Here is a 12,553-nt window from a genome sequence, read left to right as displayed (position 1 = left end):
ATATTTATTTATTTATTTATTTATTTATTTATTTTACATCTAAGTGTATTGATATGATTTATAGGGGATTTTTTAAACTGCCATTTATTGAGTATATACTATATATGAGCACTATATGTTAAGTATTTATATCCATCATACAATATCCTTTGATGAAATGAAAACTCAAAGGGTAATTTTGAGAATTGGAGAGTATAGGAGTTAGGGTTTTAACCCAAGTCTGTCTGATCCAGAGCAGGTTCTGTGTCTCCATGAGTCCTAGTCTACAGTCATCAAGTATCAGAAATTCCAATAAACAGAGCTCAGCTCACTAAACTTTGGCATTTTTGCAGGTGGACCATTGAACTTGTCAGTTGGTAAGCAGCAGAAAAGAGACAAGAGCTCAAGTAAGTCAGGGCTATTTGTTCTGCATCTCTGCGTGATGAACAAGATGGGAGAGGAGAGCCTTTCTCCTTCCACTCCAGTCTTGGCAGAAGGTCCTTACCTTCCCCATTGGGCAAACACAAAAGGCACTTCCTGAACCACCAGGAATGGAATTCAGGCATCTCATTACCTCAAATGTGTCCTGGGCAGGAGTGACCACCTGAGCTAGGAGGATGGCATTTGGAGGACCAAAGGCAGCCTGTAACCAAGAACCAAGGTTACATTGCAAGGTCAAGTGCCGCACTCGTTGTGGGAGTCCAAGAGGTCCGGGTTCTCTGCACGCACAGACAAGCTGAGTGCAGCTTCCTGGGCTGGCATCGCTAGGAATGGATCCTAATTCACAGACTTCCCACAGAGAAAGCGATACAGGCTGTGGAGCCAAGGGGGATGGGGTGGACATCGGGTGCTGTGGATGTTTCTTTCTTAATCTTATTAAGGCTAGGGAAAGACCCATTGTGCTCCTAATGGCTGCTGAGATAGGAGGTCTGTCCGCTGATTGGAAGCATTTTGCTTTTAATTAAAAACACAGAGTCTCTGACCTTCACAAGATGAGCTAGAAAATGAAGACCCCACAGCCAGCCTTCAGGGAAGCTTTAGGAAAACTGACTCTGAGTCCTACCTTACAGTTTCATGACCTTGAACAAGCTCTGTTATCATGCCGTGCTTTGGTTTCACCATTCATGTGGCTGGCACTTAATAATTCTTGTTGATCTAAATTGTTACAAATATGTGCTTTTCCAACCCAGCTCTGAGTATAGACTTTGGCTACCATGGGATCGTCATTATTCATATTGCACCTCATGGGAAGGAAAACTAATCCTCGCTGAGAATTTACTCTGTACCAGGTACCATATCAGACACTTTGCAGGCATTAATCCAGTTTCATCCTCATCCTACAAATCTTCAGCCCCATATATAAATAAGTTTCAGAGAGGTTTTGAATGTTATCTGATCTCAGACAGCTCTGAAGTGAAGAGCTAGAGTTCAGAACCAAGTCTGTCTGATGCTATGCTCAAGCTCTCTCCGACCCTTGGCATCATACTTAGACATTTTTACACTCACATCAAAAATAAGGGATGATTCCTTTTGTGCCCCATGGTACTCTATATTTTTCCCTCTACATTACTTTCATTTGCAAATGGACCCTGCTCACTCAACTGGTCCAGTTATTTTCAAATTAATGTCTTCATGACCAATTGTTCACCCATCCCCACTCATCCAAGTCTAAAGGACTGCAGAGGACACTTCTGCGATCTCCTTTCACTTGAAGCTAAATGCCCCAAATCCAACTTGTCCTTGGGCCTCTAGCTCAGTCCTGGAGCAGAGTGGGTATGAGTGATGTTGGCTGAGAGCAAAGAATGAGCAGGCCTTACCTCATGCTCCCAATCCACTCCCTGGCCCGCCACCGTCGACTTCCAATTTTTTGGTCGATAGGATGATTTTCCATCACCAGCGCCATGTAACTCCTCCCTTGGCCAGGGCCTGGGGCTCAGGCTCTGCCCAGATGATCCCAGGGTCATCAATGGGGATAGCTTAGCAGGTTTGACAATTCAGAGGTGTAGCAATTGCAGGAAGGGAATATTAACTCAGTGCTTGTATATCAAAAGTCAAGTGAGTCAAGCGGTCATTGATCAATAAAAAAATGAATTACTTAGACTCTGAAGATAAAACAAGCCACTACAGGAGAGAAGGCTAATAAAAAATAACCTCTAAGGACAAATGGAGCCCTTCAGCCTTCAGCATCACACTTCTACCTATATAGTTTTTTCACTACTTTTACTGTCTCCACTCGAATCTACTTCCATGTGATGGAGCATCAGGGTGTCAGGGTTTCAGGCCCTGTGTCTATTATGTTACTGTTTACTGAGAGACCACATCTAGCTCAAGAAACATTTGAGTTTTAGAATTTGATTTCTTTCTTCTTGAAGAACCAAAGGCTCCTGCTCTGCTTGGCTCTATCCGGTTCTGTCTGGCCGTGCTTTGTCCTCTGAAATAACTTCCCTGCTTCAGTTTTCCTTCTCCTTTCGGAAGCCAGTCCCTTCCTGCTTCTCCTCTGTTTTTTCTAGTGGAGCCCATGACGCTGGTTCCAGCTGTTTATAATCACCTCCCTCAGGCTTCTTGGGGTGAATGACTCAGCACTCTGCCTTGTTTTCTGGTTTTTGTTTTTTGGTGTTTTTTTTTTTTTTTTAAAGAAACCAGATATTTGTTTAACATAGTTAGTCCCTGCAATGTCATGGCCACTAGATGTTCATTCACACTTCCCTTAAGTAAGCAGCTCCTACAGTTCTCAAGTCACTGAGTAAAGAAGGTAGATTTTGGAATTAGAAGTAACTGGACTTGAATCCAACCTCTAACTGTATGTGCTGGTTATTTAGCCTCTCGGAGCCTCAGATTTTTCATCGGTAACTAGGGCTCGTGGCATGTATTTCACAGGTTATTATGAATGAATGAAACTGATTCAAAATGAATGAAAAAGACCCAATGCAGCGCTTACCCACTGGATTTTTTTTTTTTTACTTGAAACATATTATTTCTTTTTTGTCTAGATATCCAGTCAGCAATTAAATCAGATGAATTCTTCCTTCCAAATGTCTCCCTAATGCTCCCAATTCTCTCATTTCTACTACTCCTTTTTAATCAAGGTCATAGCACTTAGTTCTGAACTATTAAAATAATCTTCCAAGTGATTTTTTTCAGCTTCTTAGCTTTGCCTTTTTTTTATTATTATAGATTAATTTTCTTAAATTATACATTCTATTCCTGCTGAAGTATCAACCCCCAACCCTTCAAGGTCACTCTTAGCTGCAGATCTGAGTTGTACCCTTGTGGATTCAGCTCTCCCGACCCAGTCCTCTGAGCCAGCTTCTACCAAACCAGAGGACCCAGGTTGCCTCCTGGCCAAGCACACCTAAGGCATGCTGTCAGAGACACTCCATTCATTGCCTCAAGGATTTCACACTGATCTCTAGACTTTCCATAATCTTGGACCCCTCTCTCCTGCTCTCCTTACCTCCCGTTTTATCTAGTCTTGTCTTTGCAGTCTGGAGTGTCTTCCATCTTAAAACACTGAAATGTCACAAGAGAAAGTATTTGACCCACAGAGACTAGGGTTTGAATCTCACTTCTAAGGAGTAACTTCTACAAGTTCACTTAACCTCTCTGTCATCAGTTCTGTGTATGAAATGAGGATGTTGATACCCATCTCAGATAACATCATGGGGACTAAATAAGAAAACAGGGTCACACTACCCAATGACCAAGAGAAAACACTCAGCATATACTCATCTTTCTTTCTTTCCACTTTCATGTAACATTTTGTCCCTCATAGGTGGGATAGTATCCTCACAGTTCTCCACATTTTGTGTCATCTCTTTGCTTCACCCTCTGTTGCTCATGTTTCCCCCCCCACTAACTATATATATTAAACCAATCCACTCTGTAAGGACAATGGGAAAAACAAAATTCAGAGCAAACCACTCATATATCTTTTGGTAGCATAGCACCAAAATGTATAATGAAACAACTGTAGAAATAACAAGGAGGAATTCCCTGGCAGTCCAACGGTTAGGACTCCACACTTCTACTGCCAAGGGCCTGGGTTCGATCCCTGGTGGGGAACTAAGATCCCACAAGCTGCAAGGCATGCCTCCACCCAAAAATAAATAACAAGGAGGCATCAATGGAGACACGTTCATAAGATCAAGAGACTTAACCTCATCTTCCTCACCCCAATATGCCTTTTCAGGAAATATACATAGGCTACAAACAGAAAATAACTGGTTTTGTAAAATATCCATGGGACATCAACTATCATCCATATATGAGCCAACACAGAAACTCTTAATACGTTCCAAACTCAAAAATCAATTAAGCAACAAGAAACTGTGTGCACTATTCACAGCCCAACTCACTTTCTTCCTCTTTTAAGCCTTCTCTTAGAGCTGCATGCAATGTGGATATGATGACTTGTCTGAAACTCAGTTTGCCTTGCCTTTCATTGCGAGGGCTTCCATGGTTCCTAAATGCACCCTTCCCTTGTGCCTCATCTTAAAAAATTGCAGAAAATTTGTTTCATTCATTCATTAATCCATTTGCTCATGTGGTCATTCATTCATTGATGCATTCTTTCATTTATTTAAGACATTCAGCTATTTAAGATAAGGAACCACCCAAAGGCATCCCTGATAACCACTGCTAACTTCAAGAATCATCCTGGATCCAATCCATGGATGGCTTGCAACTTAGCAATTCTGTGTAAGCAACTCGTATTGGGCAGGGTGTTCTACAGGTTTTAGAGTGCTAAGAAAAGCAAATTAGGACACATGCTTCATGAAGTAGGTGAGAATGGGATTAGCATCACATCCCGACTGATTTTGAGACGTGAAGGGCACCTTGACTCCTGGCCTCTTCTCTGGAGCCCCAGGGCCCCAAGTCTTCCCTGTTGCTTCTCAGTGCTCAGTGAATCAGCGTGAGAAACCCTGGTGACCATGGGTTCTTGCCTGGTCTTTCCATGATCCCATCTCACTCCACTTCACCTGCCTGCCTCCTTTCCTTTGGCTGCCTTTGCTGCTCCAGCCAGGACCAGCCTGGCCTGGAAGGATCTTATCCTCTGGGATAAGGTCTCCCAGAGTCCTCTGTGTCTGGTCATCCTAACCCATCCCAGGTGGTATCTCTGACACTTGCCTCCTACAACTACACCCTTGCCTTTCCTGTGTCAGTCCCAAACAAGGTAGGCTCAGCCTTAGCAGGGAGTAGGCTCTTCACTGAGTTTTGCACTCTTACACATGGCTTTTGCTGCTGTGTACGTGTTATCCATTTGGTAGATAATTAACCATCTCCTACTAAGTGCTAGCTGGTGTCAAAGATCTTAAATTCAGAGATGAATAAGACACAACATTTGCCCTTTAAAGAACTATTAGATTAGTGGGAAAAATAAACTCCTTTGCAAATAATTATAATAAACACAATACAACTTGAAAAGGGCTCAGATGGTGAGCTATACAGGTTCTTGGGCTTCTTCTGCCAGTCTTTCACTCAAAAAGTATTTCTTGAACACTGAATATATTCTAGGCCCTGAGGATGCAGTAATGGAAACACGGACACATTTTTTCACTCTCACAGAGTTTACAGTCTAGCGAGAGATGGAGATAGTAAATGATTAAATATGTAATTACAACCTGTGATAAATTAATTCAACAGATATTTATTGAGGGCCTGACATGTCTCAGACACTGTTCTAAACACTGTGGACGTGGGGATAAAATTACATCCATTTCCGAACTTCCTAGACCTTCTAGAGATCAGTCAAGGAACAAGATAAAAAGGAAACAAATGACATAATTTAGTGGTCAATGCTAAGGAGAAAAACTGTAAAGCAGGAAAAGGGGGTAATAAAATATTGGGGGAGGGGGAGGGTTTGAATTTTTAAATGAGGGGGTAGGGGAATGCCTCCTTGAGAGTGATTTTTGAAAAAGGACTTTGAAGCAGTGAGGGCACAAGGCCTACAGATGTTTAAGAGAAGAACTTTCCTGGAAGAGGAAATGGCAAGTGGGAAGGCCTTGAAGTGAGTGTATCTGAGTAAAGAAAATATAGCACATCAATAAGGAAGCACAGGGGTATCTATTTGGAGTGGTCAACAAAGGCCCTTGTGAGGAGATGGCCTTTAAGCTGAGGTGGGAGGCTGAGGCAGTGTTTCTACCTGTCACAGGACTGTGTTCCTATTCGCATTTCTGTTTCTCATTCCAGCTGTTTCCTGTGCCTAGAACTCATTCTTGAGAAGCAGACCCCTCCAGTGGTAAGTCTCTCCCAGCTCCCTCCTCCCCAGAGCTTCTAACCAGGGTCCTGCTCCAAACAAGGATGCCACTCCAGCATAATCATGCCCTGGAAATTTCTGGTCCCTTGGCTCACAACCCCAATCCCACAGTGCCCCACTGTAGAAGTGAGACTGCCCTGGAACCTGACAGAATTTCCCATATTCATGTGGACAACTGGGACCTCTCTGTCCATCAATGGTCAGCTTTCCAGCTGGGCAAATTCCCTCCATCCTCTTCCAGACGCCTCATACTTCTGAGGTCCCAGCATGCCTGTGAGCCTGTCCTGGCCAAGTTATGACACATTCACACTGCTCTGAAAAAGGTACCAATATAGCTTCTGGAGACTTGATTATTTATGGGGCTGCAGTCTACTTGGAAAGCATACAGAGAAAAATGACAAAGGAACATGAGTTATGACGAGTTATATTTAGTTCTCTTTTGCCATTTACTAGTTATATGTCTCTTGAAAAATTGACCTCACTGAGCCTCGGTTTTGTCATTTGTAAACTGGGGATTCCTTTCCTACTTCATAGCTCTTGAAGGACTCAATAAAAATAAATTAACTGAAGTATCTGACACATAGTAAGTGTTCCAATGAATGTTTGTTGATTATGAAACTTCAATCCCCTCTTTGGTTTATGCCAGGAGTCAGCAATCTATAGCCTATGGGTCAAGTCCAGCCCATGGCTTGTTTTTATAAATAAAGCTTTATTGGAATAGAACTACAATGTTAATTTACATATTGTCTATTGAAGGCTTTTGTGCTACAAAAGCAGAGTGAAATAGTAGCCGCAAAGACCACAAAGCCTAAAATATTTATTATCTGGTCCTTTATACAACAGATGTATAAACCCCTCGTTTATATCTTCCTGGGACACTTTAGTATTATGGGTAAGCACAGGCTCTGGAGTAAGGCTGCCTGGGTTTAAATGCTGGTTTTATCACTTACTAGCTTTGGAACTCTGAGCAAGTTATTTAACTTATCTGGATCTTAGTTTCCACATCTGTAAAATGGAAACACTCATTTATCACATTTGGTGGATGCAAGGATTAAATAAGCCAATCTAATATAGAGAATAGCACACTGCCAGGCAAACGGTTAGTGTTAATCAACATAACAGTTATTATTGTCGGTGTTCTAAAATACTACATATGCTGTCCAAGGAGTTTCTCCACCAACTGGGCCTATGAATAGTTCTCAGAATCAACTTAAAATCCAAGGATCCTACCTAACATGCTTATTTGGCATATGAACATTTCTCAAGGTGGCCCATGTGCGGCCCAGGGTTCCAGAATCTGGTCCCACTCTTTCTAATTCTCCCCATGGCTGCTTTCCATCTTCTGCTCCCTCCATAGCACCTGGTTGGTAATCTGGCCTGAAGATTCAGGCTTCCAGATGAGGCTTTCCTTGCGGTGCCCTTGGAAGGTGTGGGAATGAGTCTCTGCTAAGCCCAGGGCCTTTTGCTAGTGAGGATTCCCCTCCCTTCAGACTGGCTTGGTAAGAGTACCTGGGAAAATCACCAGCATGGACTGCACACCATTATTTGGCCTTGAAGTTGATCACACCAAGAAAGGAGGAGCATCCCCTAGAGGCCCCTGTGTCCATTTGAGGGTTTGTTGAGCAGAACTTTCAGTTGAAGGTCAAGGGCTAATGTGACAGCTCAGATGGAGAGCAGAACTGGGACAAGGTAAGAACAAGTATCTAATGCCCTAGTTGTGACCACCTTCTGGAAACTGGAAACTTTGGTGTCAGGTACCCAAAAGTTAAAACACAAGAGCTCCTGTTAAATACAGAGCCAGGTAGATGAGTGTCAATAGCGCCCAAAGGATTAAGAGTGATAGTTGGGTTAGAATTAGGATTAGAATCAGAACTACTTCTCAAGAGAAAATACAGAGCTGTCCAAAGAGAACAAGAAAAAGAGGAAATGTGTGTGTGTGTGTGTGTGTGCGTGCGCACATGCACTCATATGTGTATGCACATTCATGCATGAAAATCCATTCTCTGCAGCCATTAAGAAACAAGATTGTAGAATTATTCTTTAAGGTTTACCAGCTTAAACCCTAGAGCTGCTCTTGATTCTTCCCACTTCCTGTCTTCTATACCAGTCAGTTAATAAGCAACATGTAAATGTGGAGAGAGGAACCAAGATGGTGGAGTAGGAGGATGTGCTCTCACTCTGTCTTGTGAGAACACCAGAATCACAACTAGCTGCTGGACAGTCATCGACCGGAAGACACTGGAACTCACCAAAAAGATACCACATCCAAAGACAAAGGAGAAGCCACAATGAGATGGTAGGAGGGGCACAATCACAGTAAAATCAAATCCCGTAACTGCTGGGTGGCTGATTCACAGACTGGAGAACACTTATACCACAGAAGTCCACACACTGGAGTGAAGGTTCTGAGCCCCACGTCAGGCTTCCCAACCTGGGGGTCTGGCAACGGGAGGAGGAATTCCTAGAGAATCAGACTTTGAAGCCTAGTGGGAATTGATTGCAGGACTTTGACAGGAGTGGGGGAAACAGAGACTCCACTCTTGGAGGGCACACACAAAGTAGTATACACATCAGGACCCAGGGGAAGTAGCAATGACCCCAGGGGAGACTGAACCAGACCTACCTGCTAGTGTCGGAGGGTCTCCTGCAGAGGTGGAGTGGGGGCTGTGGCTCAACCTGGGGACAAGGACACTGACAGCAGAAGTTCTGGGAAGTACTCCTTGGCGTGAGCCCTCCCAGAATCTGTTATTAGCCCCACCAAAGAGCCCAGGAAGGCTCCAGTGTTGGGTCGCCTCAGGCCAAACAATCAATAGGGAGGGAGCCCAGCCCCACCCATCAGCAGTCAAGTGGATTAAAGTTTTACTGAGCTTTGCCCACAGAGCAACAGTCAGCTCTATCCACCACCAGTACCTCCCATCAGGAAACTTACACAAGCCTCTTAGATAGCCTCATCCACCAGAGGGCAGACAGCAGAAACAAGAAGAACTACAATCCTGCAGCCTGTGGAACAAAAACCACATTCACAGAAAGATAGACAAGAAGAAAAGGCAGAGGGCTATGTACCAGATGAAGGAACAAGATAAAACCCCAGAAAATCAACTAAACGAAGTGGAGATAGGCAACCTTCCAGAAAAAGAATTCAGAATAATGATAGTGAAGATGATCCAGGACCTCAGAAAAAGAATGGAGGCAAAGATCAAGAAGATGCAAGAAATGTTTAATAAAGACCTATAAGAATTAAAGAAAAAACAGACAGAGATGAACAATACAATAACTGAAATGAAAACTACACTAGAAGGAATCAATAGCAGAATAACTGAGGCAGAAGAATGGATAAGTGACCTGGAAGACAGAATGGTGGAATTCACTGCTGCGGAACAGAATAAAGAAATAAGAATGAAAAGAAATGAAGACAGCCTAAGAGACATTTGGGACAACATTAAACGCAACAATATTCGCATTATAGGGGTCCCAGAAGGAGAAGAGAGGGAGAAAGGACCAGAGAAAATATTTGAAGAGATTACAGTCGAAAACTTCCCTAACATGGGAAAGGAAATAGGCACCCAAGTTCAGGAAGGGCAGAAAGTCCCATAGAGGATAAACCCAAGGAGAAACATGCCGAGACACATAGTAATCAAATTGGCAAAAATTAAAGACAAAGAAAAATTATGGAAAGAAGCAAGGGAAAAATGACAAATAACATGCAAGGGAACTCCCATAAGGTTAACAGCTGATTTCTCAGCAGAAACTACAAGCCAGAAGGGAGTGGCACGATATACTTAAAGTGATGAAAGGGAAGAACCTACAACCAAGATTACTCTACCTGGCAAGGATCTCTTTCAGATTTGATGGAGAAATCAAAAGCTTTACAGACAAGCAAAAGCTAAGAGAATTCAGCACCACCAAACCAGCTCTACAACAAATGCTAAAGGAACTTCTCTAAGTGGGAAACACAAAAGAAGAAAAGGACCTACAAAAATAAACCCAAAACAATTAAGAAAATGGTCATAGGAACATACATATCTATAATTACCTTAAATGTGAATGGATTAAGTGCTCCAACCAAAAGACACAGGCTTGTTGAATGGATACAAAAACAAGACCCATATATATGCTGTTTACAAGAAACCCACTTCAGACCTAGGGACACCTATGGACTGAAAGTGAGGAGATGGAAAAAGATATTCAATGCAAATGGAATTCTAAAGAAAGCTGGAGTAGCAATACTCATATCAGATAAAATAGGCTTTAAAATAAAGAATGTTACAAGAGACAAGGAAGGACACTACATAATGATCAAGGGATCATTCCAAGAAGAAGATATAACCATTATAAATATACATGCACCCAACATAGGAGCACCTCAATATATAAGGCAACTGCTAACAGCTATAAAAGAGGAACTCGACAGTAACACAATAATAGTGGGGGACTTTCACACCTCACTTACACCAATGGACAGATCATCCAAAATAAAAATAAATAAGGAAAGAGAAGCTTTAAATGACACAATAGACCAGATAGATTTAATTGATATTTATAGGACATTCCATTCAAAAACAGCAGATTACTCTTTCTTCTCAAGTGCGCATGGAACATTCTCCAGGATAGATAACATCTTGGGTCACAAATCAAGCCTCAGTAAATTTCAGAAAATTGAAATCATATCAAGCATCTTTTCTGACCACAATGTTATGAGATTAAAAATGAATAACAGGGAAAAAAAAGTAAAATAACAGAAACACATGGAGGCTAAACAATACCTTACTAAATAACCAAGAGATCAATGAAGAAAACAAAGAGGGAATCAAAAAACACCTAGAAACAAATGACAATGAAAACACGATGATCCAAAACCCATGGGATGCAGCAAAAGCTGTTCTAAGAGGGAAGTTTATAGCTATACAAGCCTACCTCAAGAACAAAAAGAATCTCAAGTAAACAATCTAACCTTACACCTAAAGGAACTAGAGAAAGAAGAACAAACAAAACTCAAAAGTAGCAGAAGGAAAGAAATCATAAAGATCAGAGCAGAAATAAATGAAATAGAAACAAAGAAAACAATAGCAAAGATCAATAAAACTAAAAGCTGGTCCTTTGAGAAGATAAACAAAATTGATAAACCATTAGCCAGACTCAGCAAGAAAAAGAGGGAGAGGATTCAAATCAATAAAAGTAGAAATGAAAAAGGAGAAGTTACAACAGACACCATAAAAATACAAAGCATACTAAGAGACTACTACAAGCAACTCTATTCCAACAAAATGGACAACCTGGAAGAAATGGACAAATTCTTAGAAAGGTATAACCTTCCAAGACTGAACCAGGAAGAAATAGAAAATATGAACAGACCAATCACAAGTAAGGAAATTGAAACTGTGATTAAAAATCTTCCAACAGGGTTTCCCTGGTGGCGCAGTGGTTGAGAGTCCACCTGCTGATGCAGGGGACACGGGTTCGTGCCCCGGTCTGGGAAGATCCCACATGCCGTGGAATGACTAGGCCCGTGAGCCATGGCAGCTGAGCCTGCGCATCCGGAGCCTGTGCTACACAACGAGAGAGGCCACAACAGTGAGAGGCCTGTGTACTGCAAAAAAAAAAAAAAAAAATCTTCCAACAAACAAAAGTCCAGGACCAGATGGCTTCAGAGGTGAATTCTTTCAAACATTTAGAGAAGAGCTAACACCCATCCTTGTCAAACTCTTCCAAAAAATTACAGAGGAAGGAACACTCCCAAACTAATTCTATGAGGCCACCATCACCCTGATACCAAAACCAGACAAAGATACTACAGAAAAAGAAAATTACAGGCCAATATCACTCATGAATATAAATGCAAAAATCCTCAACAAAATACTAGCAAACAGAATGCAACAACACATTAAAAGGATCATACACCATGATCAAGTGGGATTTATCCCAGGGATGCAAGGATTCTTCAATATATGCAAATCAATCAACGTGATACATCATATTAACAAATTGAAGAATAAAAACCATATGATCATCTCAATAGATACAGAAAAAGCTTTTGACAAAATTCAACACGCATTTATGATAAAAACTCTCCAGAAAGTGGGCATAGAGGGAACCTACCTCAACATAATGAAGGCCATATATGACAAACCCACAACAAACATCATTCTCAATGGTGAAAAACTGAAAGCATTTCCTCTAAGATCAGGAACAAGACAAGGATGTCCACTCTCACCACTATTATTCAACATAATTTTGGAATTCCTAGCCATGGCAGTCAGAGAAGAAGAAATAAAAGGAATACAAATTGGAAAAGAAGAAGTAAAACTGTCACTGTTTGCA

This window comes from Aethalodelphis obliquidens, unplaced genomic scaffold, assembly GCF_003676395.1.
Source record: "Aethalodelphis obliquidens isolate GAN/ISIS:26980383/991018 unplaced genomic scaffold, ASM367639v1 scaffold42, whole genome shotgun sequence".
In the NCBI taxonomy this organism is placed as follows: Eukaryota; Metazoa; Chordata; class Mammalia; order Artiodactyla; family Delphinidae; genus Aethalodelphis; species Aethalodelphis obliquidens.
Note: the sequence above shows the minus strand (reverse complement) of the source record.